Source organism: Mustela nivalis (assembly GCF_964662115.1).
Source record: "Mustela nivalis genome assembly, chromosome: X".
NCBI classification, from domain to species: domain Eukaryota; kingdom Metazoa; phylum Chordata; class Mammalia; order Carnivora; family Mustelidae; genus Mustela; species Mustela nivalis.
The window spans coordinates 47,492,877-47,513,134 of record NC_139040.1 but is presented as its reverse complement, the minus strand read 5'-3'; positions in this window follow the sequence as shown (position 1 = coordinate 47,513,134).

The following is a 20,258-nucleotide window of genomic DNA, read 5'->3' as shown; positions in this document are numbered from 1 at the left end:
ATGCAACTGATTTCTGTGCATTGATTTTATATCCTGACACTTTACTGAATTCCTGTACAAGTTCTAGCAGTTTTGGAGTGGAGTCTTTTGGGTTTTCCACATATAGTATCATATCATATGCAAAGAGTGATAATTTGACTTCTTCTTTGCCGATTTGGATGCCTTTAATTTCCTTTTGTTGTCTGATTGCTGAGGCTAGGACCTCTAGTACTATGTTGAATAGCAGTGGTGATAATGGACATCCCTGCTGTGTTCCTGACCGTGGCGGAAGAGCTTTTAGTTTTTCTCCATTGAAAACGATATTTGCAGTGGGTTTTTCATAGATGGCTTTGATGATATTGAGGTATGTGCCCTGTACCCCTACACTTTGAAGAGTTTTGATCAGGAAGGGATGCTTTACTTTGTCAAATGCTTTTTCAGCATCTATTGAGAGTATCCTATGGTTCTTTTCTTTCTTTTATTGATGTGTTGTATCACATTGACTGATTTGCAGATGTTGAACCAACTTTGCAGCCCTGGAATAAATCCCACTTGGTCGTGGTGAATAATCCTTTTAATGTACTGTTGAATCCTATTGGCTAGTATTTTGTTGAGAATTTTCGAATCTGTGTTCATCAAGGATCTTGGTCTGTAGCTCTCTTTTTTGATGGGATCCTTGTCTGGTTTGGGGATCAAGGTGATGCTGGCCTCATAAAATGAGTTTGGAAGTTTTACTTCCATCTCTATTTTTTGGAACAGTTTCAGGAGAATAGGAATTAGTTCTTCTTTAAATGTTTGGTAGAATTCCCCTGGAAGCGGTCTGGCCCTGGGCCTTTGTTTGTTTGAAGATTTTTAATGACTGTATCAATCTCCTTACTGGTTATGGGTCTGTTCAGGCTTTTTACTTCTTCCTGGTTCAGTTGTGGTAGTTTATATGTTTCTAGGAATGCATCCATTTCTTCCAGATTGTCAAAATTGTTGGCGTAGAGTTGCTCATAGTATGTTCTTATAATAGTTTGTATTTCTTTGGTGTTAGTTGTGATCTCTCCTCTTTCATTTATAATATTATTTATTTCGGTCTTTTCTCTTTTCTTTTTGATATGTTGGGCCAGGGGTTTATCAATTTTATTAATTCTTTCAAAGAACCAGCTCCTAGTTTCGTTGATTTGCTCTATTGTCTTTTTGGTTTCTATTTCATTGATTTCTGCTCTGACCTTTATGATTTCTCTTATCCTGCTGGGCTTAGGGTTTCTTTCTTGTTCTTTCTCCAGCTCCTTTAGGTGTAGGGTTAGGCTGTGTACCTGAGACCTTTCTTGTTTCTTGCAGAAGGCTTGTACCGCTATATATTTTCCTCTCAGGACTGCCTTTGTTGTGTCCCACAGATTTTGAACCGTTATATTTTCATTATCAGTTGTTTCCATGATTTTTTTCAAATCTTCTTTAATTTCCTGGTTGACCGATTCATTCTTTAGAAGGATGCTGTTTAGTCTCCATGTATTTGGGTTCTTTCCAAACTTCCTCTTGTGATTGAGTTCTAGCTTCAGAGCATTGTGGTCTGAAAATATGCAGGGAATGATCCCATTCGTTTGATACCAGTTGAGACCTGATTTATGACCCAGGATGTGATCTATTCTGGAGAATGTTCCATGTGCACTAGAGAAGAATGTGTATTCTGTTGCTTTGGGATGAAATGTTCTGAATATATCTGTGATGTCCATCTGGTACAGTGTGTCATTTAAGGCCTTTATTTTCTTGTGGATCTTTTGCTTGCATGATCTGTCCATTTCAGTGAGGGGAGTGTTAAAGTCCCCTACTATTATTGTATTATTGTTGATGTGTTTCTTTGATTTTGTTATTAATTGGTTTATATAGTTGGCTGCTCCCATGTTGGGGCACAGATATTTAAAATTGTTAGATCTTCTTATTAGATAGACACTTTGAGTATGATATAGTGTCCTTCCTCATCTCTTATTTTAGTCTTTGGCTTAAAATCTACTTGATCTGATATAAGGATTGCCACTCCTGCTTACTTCTGATGTCCATTAGCATGGCAAATTTTTTCCACCCCCTCACTTTAAATCTGGAGGTGTCTTCAGGCTTAAAATGAATTTCTTGGAGGCAACATATAGATGGGTTTTGTTTTTTTTTTATCCATTCTGATACCCTGTGTCTTTTGATTGGGGCATTTAGCCCATTAACATTCAGGGTAACTATTGAGAGATATGAATTTAGTGCCATTGTATTGCCTGTAAGGTGACTGTTACAGTATATTGTCTCTGTTCCTTACTGATCTACCACTTGTAGGCTCTCTCTTTGCTTAGAGGACCCCTTTCAATATTTCCTGTAGAGCTGGTTTGGTGTTTGTAAATTCTTTCAGTTTTTGTTTGTCCTGTAATCTTTTAATCTCTCCTTCTATCTTCAATGAATGCCTAGCTGGATATAGTATTCTTGGCTGCATGTTTTTCTCGTTTAGTGCTCTGAAAATATCATGCCAGCTCTTTCTGGCCTGCCAGGTCTCTGTGGATAAGTCAGCTGCCAATCTAATATTTTTACCATTGTATGTTACAAACTTCTTATCCCGGGCTGCTTTCAGGATTTCTTTTTGTCACTGAGACTTGTAAATTTTACTATTAGGTGACAGGGTGTGGGCCTATTCTTATTGATTTTGTGGGGCATTCTTTGAACCTCCTGAATTTTGATGCTCGTTCCTTTTGCCATATTGGGGATATTCTCCCCAATAATTCTCTCCAGTATACCTTCTGCTCCCCTCTCTCTTTCTTCTTCTTCTGGAATCCCAATTATTCTAATGTTGTTTTGTCTTATGGTGTTACTTATCTCTCAAATTCTCCTCTCGTGGTCCAGTAGATGTTTGTCCCTCTTTTGCTCAGCTTCTTTATTCCCTATCATTTGGTCTTCTATATCACTAATTATTTCTTCTGCCTCATTTATTCTAGCAGTGAGAGCCTCCATTTATGATTGCACCTCATTAATAGCTTTTTTTATTTCAACTTGGTTAGATTTTTGTTCTTTTATTTCTCCAGAAATGGCTTTTATATCTCCCGAGAGGGTATCTCTAATATCTTTCATGCCTTTTTCGAGCCCGGCTAGAACTTTGAGAATTGTCATTCTGAACTCTAGATCTGACATATTACCAATGTCTGTATTGATTAGGTCCCTAGCCTTCGGTACTGCCTCTTGTTTTTTTTTTTTTTTTTTTTTTTTTTTTTTGTGGTGAATTTTTCTGCCTTGTCATTTTGTCCAGATAAGAGTATATGAAGGAGCAAGTAAAATACTAAAAGGGTGGCAACAACCCCATGACAATATGCTTTAACCAAATCAGAAGAGATCCCAAATTGTGAGGGGGCATAAAGGGGATAAAAAGTTGTTCAAAAAGAAAGAAAGAAAGAAAAATAAAAGAAAAGAATTTTAAAAAAGAAAATGAATAAAGAAAAATATAAAAAGGAAATATATATATATATTAGATAAACTAGTTTAAAAACGTTAAAAAAGAAAAGGGTAAAAGTTAAAAAGATTTAGCAGAAGAAGAGAAAAAAAATAAAAAAGAAAAAAAGTAAATTAACTGCAAGACTAAAAAAAATCACAGGGAAAAAAAAAAAAAAAAAGAAAATCACAGGGAGAAAGCCATGAATTCCATGCTTTGCTTTCTCCTCCTCTGGAATTCTGCTGCTCTCCTTGGTATTGAAATGCACTCCTTGGTAGGTGAACTTGGTCTTGGCTGCATTTCTTGTTGATCTTCTGGGGGAGGGGCCTGTTGTAGTGATTCTCAAGTGTCTTTGCCCCAGGCGGAATTGCACTGCCCTTACCAGGGGCCGGGCTGGGTAATCTGCTCGGGTTTGCTTTCAGGAGCTTTTGTTCCCTGAGGGCTTTCCATAGAGTTCTGGAGGACAGGAATACAAATGGAGGTCTCCTGGTCTCTAGCCGGAGGAGCCAAGAGCCCGGGGCCCCACTACTCAGTGAGCCCTCAGAGAACAGCACCCAGTTATTCCCATCTGCCTGACCTCCGGCCACCCTCCGAGCTCACCAAGCCTGCGACTGGTTCAAGGTAACCCCGAGCTGGGATCTTACTGTCGTCTCTGTCTCTGTAGCTGGCTTTCCTGTTCCAATACTTGCAAGCTCTGCAACACTCAGACACCCCCGTTCCTTCTGTGACCCTGTGGGGCCTGAGGCCACGGTGACCCCGCGTGGGCTTCGCCCCGGTTTAGCCTCTGGAGCGATGTCCCTCAGCGGAACAGACTTCTAAAAGTCCTGATTTTGTGCTCCATTGCTCCGCGGCTTGCCAGGAGCCGGCCCCTCCCCCCGGGGTCTATCTTCCCGTCGTTTTGGATTCACTTCTCCGCCAGTCCTACCTTTCAGAAAGTGGCTGTTTTTCTGTTTCCAGAATTGCTGTTCTTCTCTTCGATCTGCCGATGGATTTGCAGGTGTTTGCAATCATTAGATAAACTATTTAGCTGATCTCCTGCTAGCTGATGTAGTCTCAGCCTGCTACTTCTCCACTATCTTGACTCCAGAACAGGATTTTTATTTAGAAAACCTGTACACCTTTCTCTCATTATTCAAAATTAGATCACCCCTGTAAAAACTTTCATAAGCCAAATTGTTTAATAAACCTTTTTATATCATAGGAAGTGAAGAGTAGCACCTGTTTTCCGAAAGTTTGCACTAAGCCACTTCATGAAAACAAAACAAAACTAAACTAAAAAACCTGCATTAATGCCTGTTATTGTTAACCAAAGTAAATCTGTGAGGATTTTAACTTTTACAGAAAACAGCTGTTGTCATACTAATGTAGGTCTTTTGTAAAAGCAAAAATGGTTAATATCTTTATTCAAATTCTAGCTTTAATATTTACTTATTGTGTACCTTCATATAAAATTCTCATCTCCTTGAGCCTCATTCTTATTTGTAAAATAAGGATAATAATAGTACTCACCTCATAAGATTTTTATGAGGTTTGAGTAACAGGAAACACTCAATAATAGACATTTTTTATGTTAAATATTCATACATAATCAGAATTCTGTGTAGTTACACTCCTGGGTTCATATTTGTGATGGTTAATTTTATGTGTGAACTTGAAGGCTGTTTTTGGATGAGATTAACATTTAAATCAGTGGAGTTTGAGTAAATCATTGCCTTTCATAATGTTTATGAACTTCATCCAATAAGTCAAAAACCTGAATAGAACAAAAACAACAAAATCCTCCCTGAGTAAGAAACAATTATCCAGAAGATTGTTTTTGTACTTTATCTACCCATGGAACTACAAGGTCTTAATAGCATCAGCCCACATTACAGTTTTGGATGAGAAAGTCATATGATTTTATTTTTTATATTGATATTATCTATAATGTATTATATACCCAGGGGTACAAGTCTGTGAATCATCAACCTTACACATTTCACAGCACTCACCATAGCCCATACCCTCCACAATGTCCATAACCCAGCGACCCTATACCTACCCAAACATCCCACAACAAACGTAAGGTATTTTGTAAAATTAAGTATCTTATGTTTGGTCTCTCTCAAATTATATTACAAAGATATTATAATAAAAAAGAATGATGCTGACACAAGAATAAACACATAGGTTTTATATACAACTGATCAATCACTGAATTCTACCCTTAAAACTAAGAAAAAATTGGAAAGAGCCAGAAATGAACCCACAATTATATAGTCAATAGTCATTGATAACACAGGAAGAATACCCAATGAATAAAAGACTGTTTCTTCAACAAATGGACAGTAGCATGCGAAAGAATGGCCATTTTTCTTACACCGTACACAAAAATAAATTCAAAATGGATGAAAGACCTAAACATGAGGCAGGAAACCATCAAAATCCTACCACAGAATACATGCAGTAACTTCATGATATTGATAAAAATTTCTTTCTAGATTTGTCTCATGAGGCAAGGAAAACAAAAACAAAAATAACTATTGGGGCTACATCAAAATAAAAATCTACACGTTGAAGGAAACAATCAAGAAAACTAAAAGAAAACTTATGGAATAGGAGTAGATATTTATAAATGACATATCCAATAGATTATTATCTAAAATATACAAAGAACATATAAAACGCAACATCCCAAAAAGGAATAATCCAATTAAAAATGAGCAGAAGACAGGAATAGACATTTTCCCAATGAAGACATATAAATGTCAACAGACACATGAAAACATGCTCAACATCACTAATCATCAGGGAAATGCAAATCAAAACTACAATGAGATATCTCCTTACACCTGTCAGAATAGCTAAGATCAAAACTAGAAGCAACAGGTGTTTGCCAGGGTGTGGAAAATAGGAAATCTGGCACTGTTGGTGGGAATGCAAACTGGTCCAGCTGCTTTGAATAGCAGTATGGAGATTCCTCAAAATGTATATTACACAACTATGTATTTACCAAAAAAAAAAAAAAATAGTAATTCAAAGGGATACATGAACCCTGATGTGTATAACAGCATTATCTACAATAGACAGATTATTGAAGCATTCCAAGAGTCCGATGAATGAATAAAGGAGAGGTGGTGTATGTATTCAATGGAATATTACTCAGCCATGAAAAAAATGAAACCTTGCCATTTACAACTATGTGGATGGGTACTATTCTAAGTGAAATAAGTCAATCATAGCAATACAAATAGTATATGAATTCACTCATATGTGAAGTCTAAAAATGAAACAAATGAGAAAAGGAAAACAAAAAGAAAGGCAATTCAAGAAACAGATTCTTAACTATAGAGAATAAACTGTTGTTTACCAAAAAGGATGTGAGTGGAGGGATGTGCTAAATATGTGATGGTGATTATGGAATACACTTATTGTGATGAGCATTGGATGATGTATGGAAGTGTTGAATTATTATATTGCACACCTGAAACTAATAAAACACTCTGTACTATCTATACAGGAATTAATTTTAAAAAATAAAGGAATGAAAAAGAAACAGAAAAAAAAGGTCAAGTGACGAATAAGCAGATCATTTATCAAAAAATGTAAAAAACAAAAAATATGGAGTCCCTCAGGGAAACTAAAATAATAGAATGGAAAAAAATTATAAAACAAAAAACATTTTCAAAGGTAAAGAAGTTAAATCCCTTCATAGAAGTGGTACAGTATGTCTCAAGGAATATTGATATAGTACAATATACAGTGAGATATATCCTAGCAAAATTATTGTACTTCGAGGATAAAGAAAAGCACATTCCCTGGTAGAAAGGAAAAAAAAAAAGATTCAAATTTAGGCAATATAAAATTTAAAAATTCATGGGCACCTGGGTGGCTCAGTGGGATAAGTATCTCCCTTCAGATCAGGTCATGATCTTGGGGTCCTGAGATCAAACCCCACATCGGACTCCCTGCTCAGCAGGGAGCCTGCAAACAAACAAATAAATAAATAAATAAATAAATAAATAAATATTTAGAGATTTAGAATTATGACTGAAAAATTCAAAATGTCAATGACAAAATTTAAAGAGGACTAAAGTCCATTATGAGCCATGTTGAAAGACCCAATATCCTAAATGCCTAGTCCCTTCAAAATAATCTACAGTTTCAGTGCAACTATAGCAAAATTTCAGAAGAAATTTTTTGTTCAAGAAGTTTGTAAGCTGATTCTAAAATGCATACAGAAGTGCAAATTGCCAAGATTAAACCAAGACATCTTATAAATTAAAACTTTATTACCACACTACTATGATATTAATTAAGATAGAGTGACAAGAGCTCAAAGACAAGTAGACTTAAAGAACAAAAGAGAGAGTCCAGACACAGATACATACTTGCTTAGTCCTATGGCAATTCTAGATCGATTTTGTATCCAGATAGAACTAAAAATTATTGGACAACTACCTCAACCATACAGAGAAATCCACTTAAGGAGTATTGTATATGAACTTATGGGGGAAAAAATTCCAGAATATACAACTGACCCCTGAAGAACATGGGTATTATGGGTGCTGACAGTCATGCAGTAAAATAACTGTCTATAAGTTTTAACTCCCACAATACTTAGCTATTTATAGCCTACTGTTATCCATTAGTATTATAGATAGCATAAATAGTCAACCAACACATGTATTTTATGTTTTATGTATTATATACTGCATGTTTACAATAAAGTTAGCTAGAGAAAATGAAATGTTATTAAAAAATCATAAGGAAAGGAAAATATGTTTACAGTATTGTGCTGTATCAATAAAATCCTCATATAAGTGGGCCCATGTAGTTCACTCCTGTGTTGTTCAAGGGTCAGCAGTACAAAATACATTAATGCCTTTTGCCTAAGCAAATATTTCTATTAAGCCAAGCATAAAAAGAATTGACCAGAAAGGGAAAAAAATATAAATTGTACTACCAAAATTAGAAACTGCTGTTCTTCAAAAACGGCCATTAAGAGAGCAAAAATTAAATAAGTAAATAAATAAATAGGTAAATAAATAAATGAGTAAATAAATAAATGGAGTTAGTGAAGAAGGATTACATACAATACTTGTAACCCACAAACTGAATCCAGAATCCAGAATATATAAAGAAATTATAAATCAATATGAAAAGGAAAAACAATCTTATTGGAAATATGTATAAGGGACTTGATCAGACTTCAAAGGAAAGGATATTTTAATGCTCAATAAACATGAAAATATATTCAACTTTATTAGTCACCAGATAAATGCAAATTACTGCAATGACATACCATGACACCCCACCAATGTGGCTATATCAAAAAGACATCCAAAACCTAGCCCTGGTAAAAGTACAAGATGTACTTTCCTACTCTGTTAGTGAGTGTTTAAATTATCATAGCACTCTGAAAAACTGATTGGTAGTACATACTATACCTAAACATACATACAACTTATGCCCCAGGAATTCCATTATCATGTCTATATCTGGCAAGAAAAGATAACAAATATGGACACTAAAAGGACATATATAAGAATGTTCATAGCAGCATTTTTCATGATAGTCAAAAATGGAGGAAAACCCAAGTGCCCATAAATTAGAATATGGATCAATTTTGATATGTTGATAAAATATACAACATATTTATATACCTATGAATACACAATAAAAGTATAAAAACTTAAGCTAAGCAACACAAGGATTAATTTTGTTTAATAATCAATTAAAGAATCCAGCCATAAATTAATTCCTGTTACATTATCCCATTACTAAAGGTTCCAAAAAACAACCAAAAATAACCTATGGTGTTAGAGGTCATGATACTTTTGCCTTTGGGAAATAAAAGAGTTTGTATTTAGGTGAAGGCAGCAAGAGTGCATCTAGACAACTGATAATCTTCCATCTATTGATTTTTGCTGTACTTATATGGGTTTATTTGCTTTGTTGTAACTAATTGTTACACTTGATAATTGGTATGCTTTTCACTTGATATTTGATAATTGGTATGCTTTTCAATATGTTATGATTCAACAAATATTTTGAAAGAAAATACATTAATTATGAAGACATTTTTAAAATGTTTGTGCTAACTTCTATTTTTTTTTAAATATTGTATTTATTTGAGAGAGAGAGAGGGAGCAAACAAGCATGCACAAGCATGGGGAGGTGTTGAAGGAGAGGGAGAAGCAGTCTCCCCACTAAGTGGGGAGCCCAACACAGGGCTTGATTCCAGGACCTTGTGAACATGACATGAGTAGAAGGCAAATGCTTAACCTATCTTTTATTCTTATAACTACAAAAATGTGGAAAATAACATGTGCTCATAGTATTTATCAAAACAAAATGTTAGGAACAACTTGAATATCTATGGTGTATTTATAAATAGAATATCATGGTACCAGATATGTAGGTATTCTTTAGGAACTGATATGAAATTATTTTGATTTTTTTTGTTGTTAAGTAAAAAATTTGAAGGGGAGACCACTATTTTAATAACTTTTCACTTATGTAGAAAGAGAAAAATCTATTTTCTTATTTATTTATTTAAGCTAATAAAACTGTATATAATATGTCTGTATCTTTGGATGATACATGATGTTCATAGCAGTAATGTCCACAATAGACACACTGGAAGGAGCCAAGATGTCCTTAAATAGATGAATGGATAAAGAAAATGTAGTTCATATATACAATGAAATATTACTCATCCATCAGAAAGGATGAATAGCTACCATTTGCATCAACATGGATGGAACTGAAGGAAATTGTGTTAAGTGAAAAATAAGTCAAGCAGAGAAAGACAATTATCATATGGTTTCACTCATATGTGGAATATAAGGAATAGTGCAGAGGACCATAGGGGAAGGAAGGGAAAACTGTATGGGAAGAATTCAGAGAGGGTGACAAACCATGAGAGACTCTTAACTATAGGAAAAAACTGAGGGTTACATAAAGGAAAGGAGTGGGGAGATGGGGTAACCAGATGATGGGTATTAAGGAGGGCACATGATGTGATGAACACTGGGTGTTATATGCAGCTAATGAATCATTGAACACCACATCAAAAACTAATGATGTACTATATGTTGGTTAATTAAACATACTAAATAAAAAAAACCTATATAATATGTAAACTCTTTTGTAAAAATTGTGGGAATAGTTGTATAGCCATATTTGTTCATATGTTAAAAAAAACTTTATGTATACAAACATATATGTCTATATATAATATAATTGCCATATATTTATGTGTGTTTGTACATATGAACATAAATAGCTTCATTAAGAAAAGGCAAAGTTGGGTGCCTGGATGGCTCAGTTGGTTGGGCGACTGCCTTCGGCTCAGTCATGATCCTGGAGTCCCAGGATCGAGTCCCACATAAGGCTTCCAGCTCCATGGGGAGTCTGCTTCTCCCTCTGACCTTCTCTCCTCTCATGCTCTTCTCTCTCTCTCTATCTCTCATTCTCAAATAAATAAAATCTTAAAAAAAAAGAAAAGGCAAAGTTATTATACATATACACATATATAAGCATAAATTGCATCTGGAAGAAAGCACAGGAAACACATAATAGTTATTAATGCTGGGGAGGAGAACTAGATGGTAGCAGAATAGAAAAAGGAAGAATAACTGTTTATAATATATTTTAATACCTTTTGAGTTCTGTATAGTGTGCTTAAAATATCTATTAAAATAGTATTAAGTGTGAAGAGATTTACAGAAAAGTGTGACATGTTTTCATATGGCTTGATTCCAGGTCCACTGACTACAAAATATTTTCTGTAAGAGGTCAATTTAACAAACAATAGAAACTGTTTACTTTCCTAACCTTTGGTGGGAAACCCTGGTAACCAATTAAAAGGCTGTTTATTGAAAACCGACACTTTAAAAATAGTTTTACATTAAATTGTTGATAATCTTAAAATTATATTTATAGACATTTCCTGTTCTTTTTGTGAAAGCTTAATTTTTCAATAAGCCCTTATTTTGTGATGAAAAGTAGTTCAACTTTTTAAAAATTCCACTCTAATCTGGGTGTCATCTTCTTTCTTCCCCATAGCCATTTCATGGTATGGTTCTATTAACTAAGCAGAACTAGTTCTTACAATTTATATAAACCCTGGATTTTCTTTTTGTTAAATCTTGCAAAATCTGCACATTTTTAGGACCAGTTTATAAAAGCCTATTTTCATATTGGATTTTGGTAGGAACTACACATTGCCTTTAGCACTAGAAAATAATGATTTATTTTATTCCATATCATCCAGGAAAGATAGTGAGATCCCACTTCATTTCTAAGTCAATGAATGTTTCAAGCACCCTATACATTTCTAGTCTACGTTACCAAGGCAAAAATTATCAAAACAGATGGACTAGGTAAACTACTTGTAGAAAAATTACTGGCTTGTGTGCAAGTTTGACATAAGAGATGAGACTGAGCTAGAACTTTATGAATCAACTACATCCAATTATGACACATATAATAATTTGAATTAAGAATGTCAGAGTTTGTGAATAGGGTTAACAGATTTTATTTTGCTCCTTCAAATAAGTAGATTAGTTTCGTCCCATATAAATAAAATATATTCAATAAGTAATAATAATTTTATTTCCAAAATTTCTTCCTAAAATTTTACTTCTTAGTGTTATCTTTAGATTCTTTTATATTCCTATTTCATCCATAGTAGTTCTCAGATTTTTTTTCAGATGTTTTTGAAAATGAAAATATCAGCACCTTTCCCCCCGCTGTGGTGTGCACAGCCACATAAAATGTTCCAGTCCCTTGTCATATCCTTCAAATATTATTTTCAATATGTTAAGAAGACTGCCCCAGATTGACCTTTATCCAAATGGTTGATCATAAATAGTCTGAAAAATTAGATGCACTGGAAAATCAAAGGTTATATCTACAAATTAGAAGATTCCAACTGATCTTTGGATTTCATACATAAGTAATGAATATAAACAGTTACATCATTGTTACTCTCAAAAATGATAGATAGGTATAGATATATATGAGTGCTAGTCACGTCTCATTTCATTTATTCTTATATATGCATTTACATATATCTGAGAGGACAGGAATGTGAATTTCACATTTGCATAGTATGTTCTTAGAAGCTTAGAGTGTAATAATTTCAAATCAGAAAGATGGGTATGAACATTAATGTAATCTATGGTTAGAAGGATGATGGCAGTAGAGTAAGAGGACACTAGGTTCATTTAGTCACACAAACACGATTAGATACCTATCAAATCATCCTAAATACTCCAGTACTAAATACTCCATCCTAAATACTTCTGTCACACAGGGTATCAAAACATATCCATCTCCTATTTTCCTCTAGCATTGTGCAAACTGCTCTTTTTGTTTGTTTGTTTGTTTTGTTGTTGTTGCCTCTCTTCACAGGCTGTGATCACTCTAAGGTCAGTGACCCAGCTATCACTCACCCTCCTGGGTTTCCCAGTACTGAGTCAGGAGACTTTTTTTTTTTTTAATTTATCAGAGAGGGGGGTGTTGATGAGAGCGAGCACTGGCAGACAGAATGGCAGGCAGAGACAGAGGGAGAAGCAAGCTCCCCGCTGAGCAAGGAGCCCGATGTGGGACTCGATCCCAGGATGCTGGGATCATGACCTGAGCCGAAGGCAGCTGCTTAACCAACTGAGCCACCCAGGCGTCCTGAGTCACCGGACTTTGAAAGCTCTAGCCACCAAGTTCCACTTTTTTTTTTTTTTTTTTTTTTTTAATAAACTCATGGAACTCAGCCCATCTGGTTATGAAGTCAAATGCCTTATAGGAATTAGTCTTCCTCAGGTGAACTCTCTGGCGTGAGGGCCTGTTTTCTTCTCTCTGAGTGCACACAGCTTCATCACTCCTGCAGGCAGCCTCCCTCCACACTTCTGACCTTAAATTTCAGCTGCACCTTCTTCTCTGTTTTTAGCTGTGCAGTTTGTTCTTTCCAGTCTTCAAATCACTCTCCAGTTTGGTGACGTAGATGTGGATGATATCTAGTTGTATATGTGGACAGGGTAAACTCAGGGTCCTCCTTCTCTGCCATATCCCCATACTTCTCTTTCCATCATATTAAGGCTTGTTTACATGTTTGGTAGAATTCACCCGTGAAGCCATCTAGTTGTGGACTTTTGTTTGTTGGGAGTTTTATGATTACTGATTCAATTTCTTTATTGATAATTTGTTCAAATTTTCTATTTCTTCCTGATCAATTTTGAGATTATATGTTTTTAGAAGTGGCTGCTGCTGAGGACGAAGAGGTTGCTGCCTGTGTTCTCCTCAAGGATTCTGATGGATGGATTTTGAGTCTGTTTTTGTGTGTGGTGTAAGGAAATAATCCAGTTTCATTTTTCTGCACGTGACTGTTCAATTTTCACAACACGATTTGTTGAAGGGGTGCTCTTTTTTTCCATTGGACATTCATTCCTGTTTTGTCGAAGATTAGTTGACCATAGAGTTGAGGGTCACTTTCTGGGTTCTCTATTATGTTCCATTGATTTATGTGTCTGTTTTTGTGCCAGTACGATACCAACTTGATGATGACAGCTTTGTAATAGAGCTTGAAATCTGGAATTGTGATGCCACCAACTTTGGCTTTCTTTTTCAACATTCATCTGGTTATTGAGGGTCTTTTCTGATTCCATATAAATCTTAGAATTATTTGTTCCATTTTTTTGAAAAAAAAAAAAAAAGGATGGTATTTTGATAGGGATTGCATTAAATGTGTAGATTGCTTTAGGTAGCATAGACATTTTCACAATATTTGTTCTTCTAATCCATGAGCATGGAACATTTTTCCATTTTTTTGTGTCCTCCTCAATTTCTTTAATGAGTACTTTATAGTTTTCTGAGTACAGATTCTTTGCCTCTTGGGTTAGGTTTATTCCTAGGTATCTTATGGTCTTGGGTGCAATTGTAAATGGGATTGACTCTTTAATTTCTCTTTCTTCTGTCTTGCTGTTGATGTATAGAAATGTAACTGATTTCTGTGCATTGATTATGTATCCTGACATTTTAGTGAATTCCTGTACAAGGTCTAGCAGATTTGGAGTGGTGTCTTTTGGGTTTTCCATACAAAGTATCATATCATCTCCAAAGAGTGAGAGTTTGACTTCTTCTTTGCTGATTCGGATACAATTTATTTCTTTTTATTGTCTGATTGTTGAGGTTAGGACTTCTAGTACTATGTTGAACAGCAGTAGTGATAGTGGACATCCCTGCCATGTTCCTGACCTTGGGGAAAGAGCACTCAGTATTTCCCCCATTGAGAATGTTATTCGCTGTGGGTTTTTCATAGGTGGCTTTGGTGGTATTGAGGTATGTAGCCTCTATCCTTACACTTTGAAGAGTTTGATCAAGAAAGGATGCTGTACTTTGTCAAATGTCAAATGCTTTTCCAGCATCTATTGAGAGTATCATATGATTCTTGTTCTTTTATTGATGTACTATATCACATTGAATGATTTGTGGACATTGAACCATCCTTGCAGCCCAGGAATAAATCCCACTTGGACGTGGTGAATAATCTTTTTAATGTACTGTTGGATCCTATTGGCTAGTATTTTGGTGACAATTTTTGCATCCGTCTTCATCACGGATATTGGTCTGTAGTTCTCCTTTTTGGTGGGGTCTTTGGTTTGGGGATCAAGGCAATGCTGGCCTCATAAAACGAGTTTGGAAGTTTTCCTTCCATTTCTATTTTTTGGAACGTTTCAGGAGAATAAGTACTAATTCTTCTTTAAATGTTTGGTAGATGGTGCACCTGGGTGGCTCAGTGGGTTAAGCCTCTGCCTTTGGCTCAGGTCATGGTCTCCGGATCCTGGGATTGAGCCCCGCATGGGGCCCTCTGCTCAGCAGGGAGCCGGATTCCCTTCTTCTCTCTCTCTCTCTGCCTGCCTCTCTGCCTACTTGTGATCTCTGTCTGTCAAATAAGTAAATAAATTATTTTAAAAATAAAATATAAATAAAGAAAGAAAGAAAGGAAGGAAGGAAGGAAGGAAGGAAGGAAGGAAGAAGGAAAGAAAGAAAGAAAGAAAGAAAGAAAGAAAGAAAGAAAGAAAGAAAGAAAGAAAGAAAGAAAGAAAGAAAAAATGGAAGAAACATATGTTTGGTAGAATTCCCCGGGTTAGCTCTCTGGCCGGCCCTGGGCTCTTGTTTTTTGGGAGACTTTTGATGACTGCTTCAATCTCCTTACTGGTTACAGGTCTGTTCAGATTTTCTATTTCCTTCAGGTTCAGTTTTGGTAGCTTATACTTCTCTAGGATTACATCCATTTCTTCCAGATAGTCAAATTTGGTGGCGTATAGATGCTCATAATATGTTCTTATACTGTTTGTATTTCTTTGGTGTTGGTTTTGGTCTCTCCTCTTTCATTCATGATTTTATTTATTTGGGTCCTTTCTCTTTTGTTTTTGGTAAGTCTGGCCAGGGGTTTATCAATCTTATTAATTCTTTCAAAGAACCAGTTCCTAGCTTCATTGATTTCTTCTACTGTTCTTTTGGTTTCTATTTCATTGATTTCTTCTCTGATCTTTATGATTTCTCTTCTCCTTCTGGGTTTAGGCTTTCTTTGCTGTTCTTTCTCCAGCTCCTTTAGGTGTAGAGTTAGATTGTGTACTTGAGAACTTTCTTGTTTCTTGAGAAAGTCTCGTGTTACTCATATTTTCCTCTCAAGACTACCTTTGCTGTGTCCCAAAGATTTTGAACAGTTGTTTTTTCATTTTCACTTGTTTCCATGATTTTTTTTTCAATTCTTCCTTAATTTCCTGGTTGACCCATTCATTCTTTAGTGCGATGCTCTTCAGCCTCATAAGTTTTCAGATTTTCCTCTTGTGATTGAGTTCTAGCTTCAGAGCATTGTGGTCTGAAAATATGCAGGGAATGATCCCCAAATTTTGGTACTGATTGAGACCAGATTTGTGGCCCAGCATGTGATCTATTCTGGAGAATGTTCTATGTGCACTAGAGAAGAATGTGTATTCTGTTGCTTTGGGATGGAATGTTCTGAATATATCTGTGATGTCCGTCTGGTCCAGTGTGTCATTTAAAGCCTTTATTTCTTCGTTGATCTTTTGCTTAGATGATCTGTCCATTTCAGTGAGGTTGGTGTTAAGTCTCCTGCTAATTTGTATTATTGTCAATGTGTTTCTTTGATTTTGCTATTAATTGGTTTATATAATTGGCTGCTCCCATTTAGGGGCATAGATATTTAAAATCATTAGATCTCCTTGCTGGACAGACCCTTTGGGTATGATATAGTGTCCTTCTTCATCTCTTATTGTAGTCTTTGGCTTAAAATCTAATTTGTCCGCTATAAGGATTGCCACCCCAGCTTTCTTTCAATGTCCATTAACATGGTAAATTGTTTTCCATCCCCTCACATTAAATCTGGAGGTGTCTGAGGTGTCTTTGGGTCTAAAATGAGTTTCTTGTAGACAGCATATTGATGGGCATTTCTTTGGGGGGGGGGGTCCCATTCTGATACCCTGTGTCTTTTGATTGGAGCATTTTGCCCATTTACATTCAGGGTAACTATTGAAAGATATGAATTTAGTGGCACTGTATTGCCTGTAAGTCGACCGTTACTGTATATTGTCTCTGTTCATGACTGGCCTATTTCTTTTAATCTCTCTCTTTGCTTAGAGGACCCCGTTCAATATTTTCAGTAGTGTTGGTTTGGCGTTGCAAAATCTTTTAATTTTCATTTGTCCTGGAAACTTTTTATCTCTCCTTCTATTTTCAGTAACAGCCTAGCTAGATATAATGTTCTTGGCTGCACATTTTTCCTCATTTATTGTTCTGAATATATCATGCCAGTCCTTTCTGGCCTGCCAGGTCTCTGTGGATAAGTCTGCTGCCAATCTAATATTTCTACCATTGTATGTTACAGACCTCTTGTCCTGAGCCGCTTTCAGGATTTTCTCTTTGTCACTAATACTTGTGAGTTTTACTATTAGATGATGGGTGTGGACCTATAGGGCGGGTTCTTTGTGCCTCCTGGATTTTGATGCTTGCTCCCTTTGCCATATTAGGGAAATTCTCTATTATAATTTGCTCCAATATAACCTGCCTCTCTTTCTCTTTCTTCTTCTTCTGGGATCCCAATTATTCTAATATTATTTCATCTTATGGTACCACTTATCTCTTGAATTCTCCCCTCATGGTCCAGTAGTTGTTTGTTTCTCTTTTGCTCAGCTTCTTGATTCTCCATCATTTGGTCTTCTACATCCCAGATTCTCTCTTCTTCCTCATTTATCCTATCACTAAGAGCCTCCAGTTTTCATTGCACATCATTAATAGTTTTTTTTTTTCCGACATTGTTAGATTTTAGTTCTTTTTTTTTTTTTTTCTCCAGAAAGGGATTCTCTAATATCTTCCATGCTTTTTTGGAGCCCAGCTACCACCTTGATAACCGTCATTCTAAACTCCAGCTCTGATATATTACCAATGTCCGTATTGATTAGGTTCCTAGCTGTCAATGATGCCTCTTGTTCTTTTTTGTGTGGTGAGGTTTTCTGACTTGTCATTTTATCCAGATAAGAATAAGTGAATGAGAGAGTAAAATACTAAAAGGGTGACAAAAACCCCAGGAAAACATATGTTAACCAAATCAGAAGAGAACTGAAACCATGGGGAGAAGAAATGAGAAGAAAAGGGAAAGAAAAATATGTATAATTAGACTGGTGAATAGAACAGAGCCTCCCACTTGATTTTGGTTGTATTCTTGTCTCTTAGAAGAAAATACCTCCAAAAATTTTAAAGAAAGAAAAACCCATATATACAAAAAGATGGGTAAATATGATGAAGGGGTGGAATATGACTGTCAAGATCGAGATTTTAAGAAGATTCTAAGAAAGGAATTGATAAGTCAGTTGGAAAAAGAAAAAAAAAATGGAGGGGCTGTGGTCAGGCTGGAGACTAGAACAAAGCCATGTGCTTGATATAGGATATATTTTGATCTATTAGAAAAAATTGTATCCCAAAATTGTAAAGAAAAAAAAAAAAACATATTTGCATACAAAAATAAGGTAAAATGCAATTACAGGATAAAATATAACTATAACAATGAAAATTTTAAAAAGATTTTTTAAAAATATGTTGATAAGACAGTTAAAATCATTAAAAGAAGAAGGAGGAAAGGTTAAAAAAATAGAATAAGAAAAAATAAAATTAATAATATTTATTTTTGCAAGACTAAAGGATCATGGGTAGAAAGCCATGAAGTCTATGTGTTGCTTTCCCCTAGCTCTGGAGATCCGCAGTTCTCGTTGATCAGTGAATTTGGTCTTGGCTGGATTTTCTTGCTAATCTTCTGGGACAGGAGCTTGTTGCAGTGATTCTCAAATATCTTACCTTGAGGCGGAATTGAACTGCCCTTGCCAGGGGCCAGGCTAAGTAATCTGTTTGGGTTCACTTTTGGTAGTTTTTTTCCCTGAACACTTTCTGTAGAGCTGTGGAGGACAGGAATGAAAATGGCAACCTCTCAATCTCCAGCCCAAAAGAGCTGGGAGCTCAGGCCCCCATACCTCAGTGCACCCTCAGTGAAAAGCAGTCAATCTCTTACTCTCCGTGTTCTGCAGCGACGCTCTGTGCTCACCCAGCCTGTGACCAAGCATTTCTATTACTGGTGCATGGCCCCATTTGGAGTCTCCAAACCCAGCAGATTCCTGCCACCTGATGCTGTGCCATGCCTCCCGGTAATGGAAGGAGGGTGTCTCTCTGGATCTGCCACCTGTGGGGTCTCTGCTCAAAGAGCAGTTACCCAACTGTGGCTTGGATCCCAGTTTAAGGTCACCCTGAGCTGAAAGCCCCACCTCAGCTATTTCTGCAGCCGTTTCCCCACTTTGATACCTGGATCTCTGCCACACTCAGACACCCATGGTCTTTCTGTGACTCCATGGCTCCTGAGACCACAGTGTCTCCACAAGAGCTCCATCTCCACTTAGCCTCTTGAGTGATGTCCCTCAGTGTAACAGACTTCTAAAAGTTCTGTTTTTGTGCTCTACTTCTCCACAGCTTGCCAGGAATCAGCCCTTATTGAAAAATTAAGGACCAAGTTAAGTGAGAGTAAGAGTGATCTGAGATGAGCTCATGGACATGGTCAGAGAAAAGATTATATAAGTCTTTGCAAGCCAAAAGGACTTTTGGTTTTAAGTTTGATAACAAATCTTTAGAAAAAAATGAATTGGAAAATGACATGAATACAGAATAGATATGGACATTCCTGCTGGGCTGACATGAGACAGTTTCTTTTGTAGAAAAGAAAAAGTACTGTATCCCAGTTGCACTTGGAAAAGAGGTTTAAAAGTCAATACTGTTGACATAATTTGAGTGAGACAAATGTGATAGGGTTAGAAACAAGTTCTCCCCACACAAGTAATCCTGTCTACAAACTGAACTCTTAAAGCTCCACACTGCTGGAGGTGTAAGGTTTCCAAAATACTAATCTGAATTGACCATTATTTGCTTTAATAATTTTAAAGGCCCATCATGATCTTTCTGGAACATGGTTTCTAGAATTCTTTCTCAATCTACTACTCTCTTTTCATTCCACATATACTGGCCTACTTATAATTTCCTATGTTATCTTGAGCTCTGGTGCTTCTTGGTATATCCCTCCTTTTGCTTGATTTTTTTTTTTGGTACTCCTGCCTTTAACTTAGCACAGATGAAAGTATTTTCTGACCACACCTGTTTCTAAGGATGGTATCCACTATATTTAATAAGTGGTATGGCACAGGCAGCAAACCAATCAGAAGAAATGCTGGATATAGAAATAATATTTTTAAAGCCATTGATATAGGGCCTGACAGGGGCACCTGAGTGGCTCAGT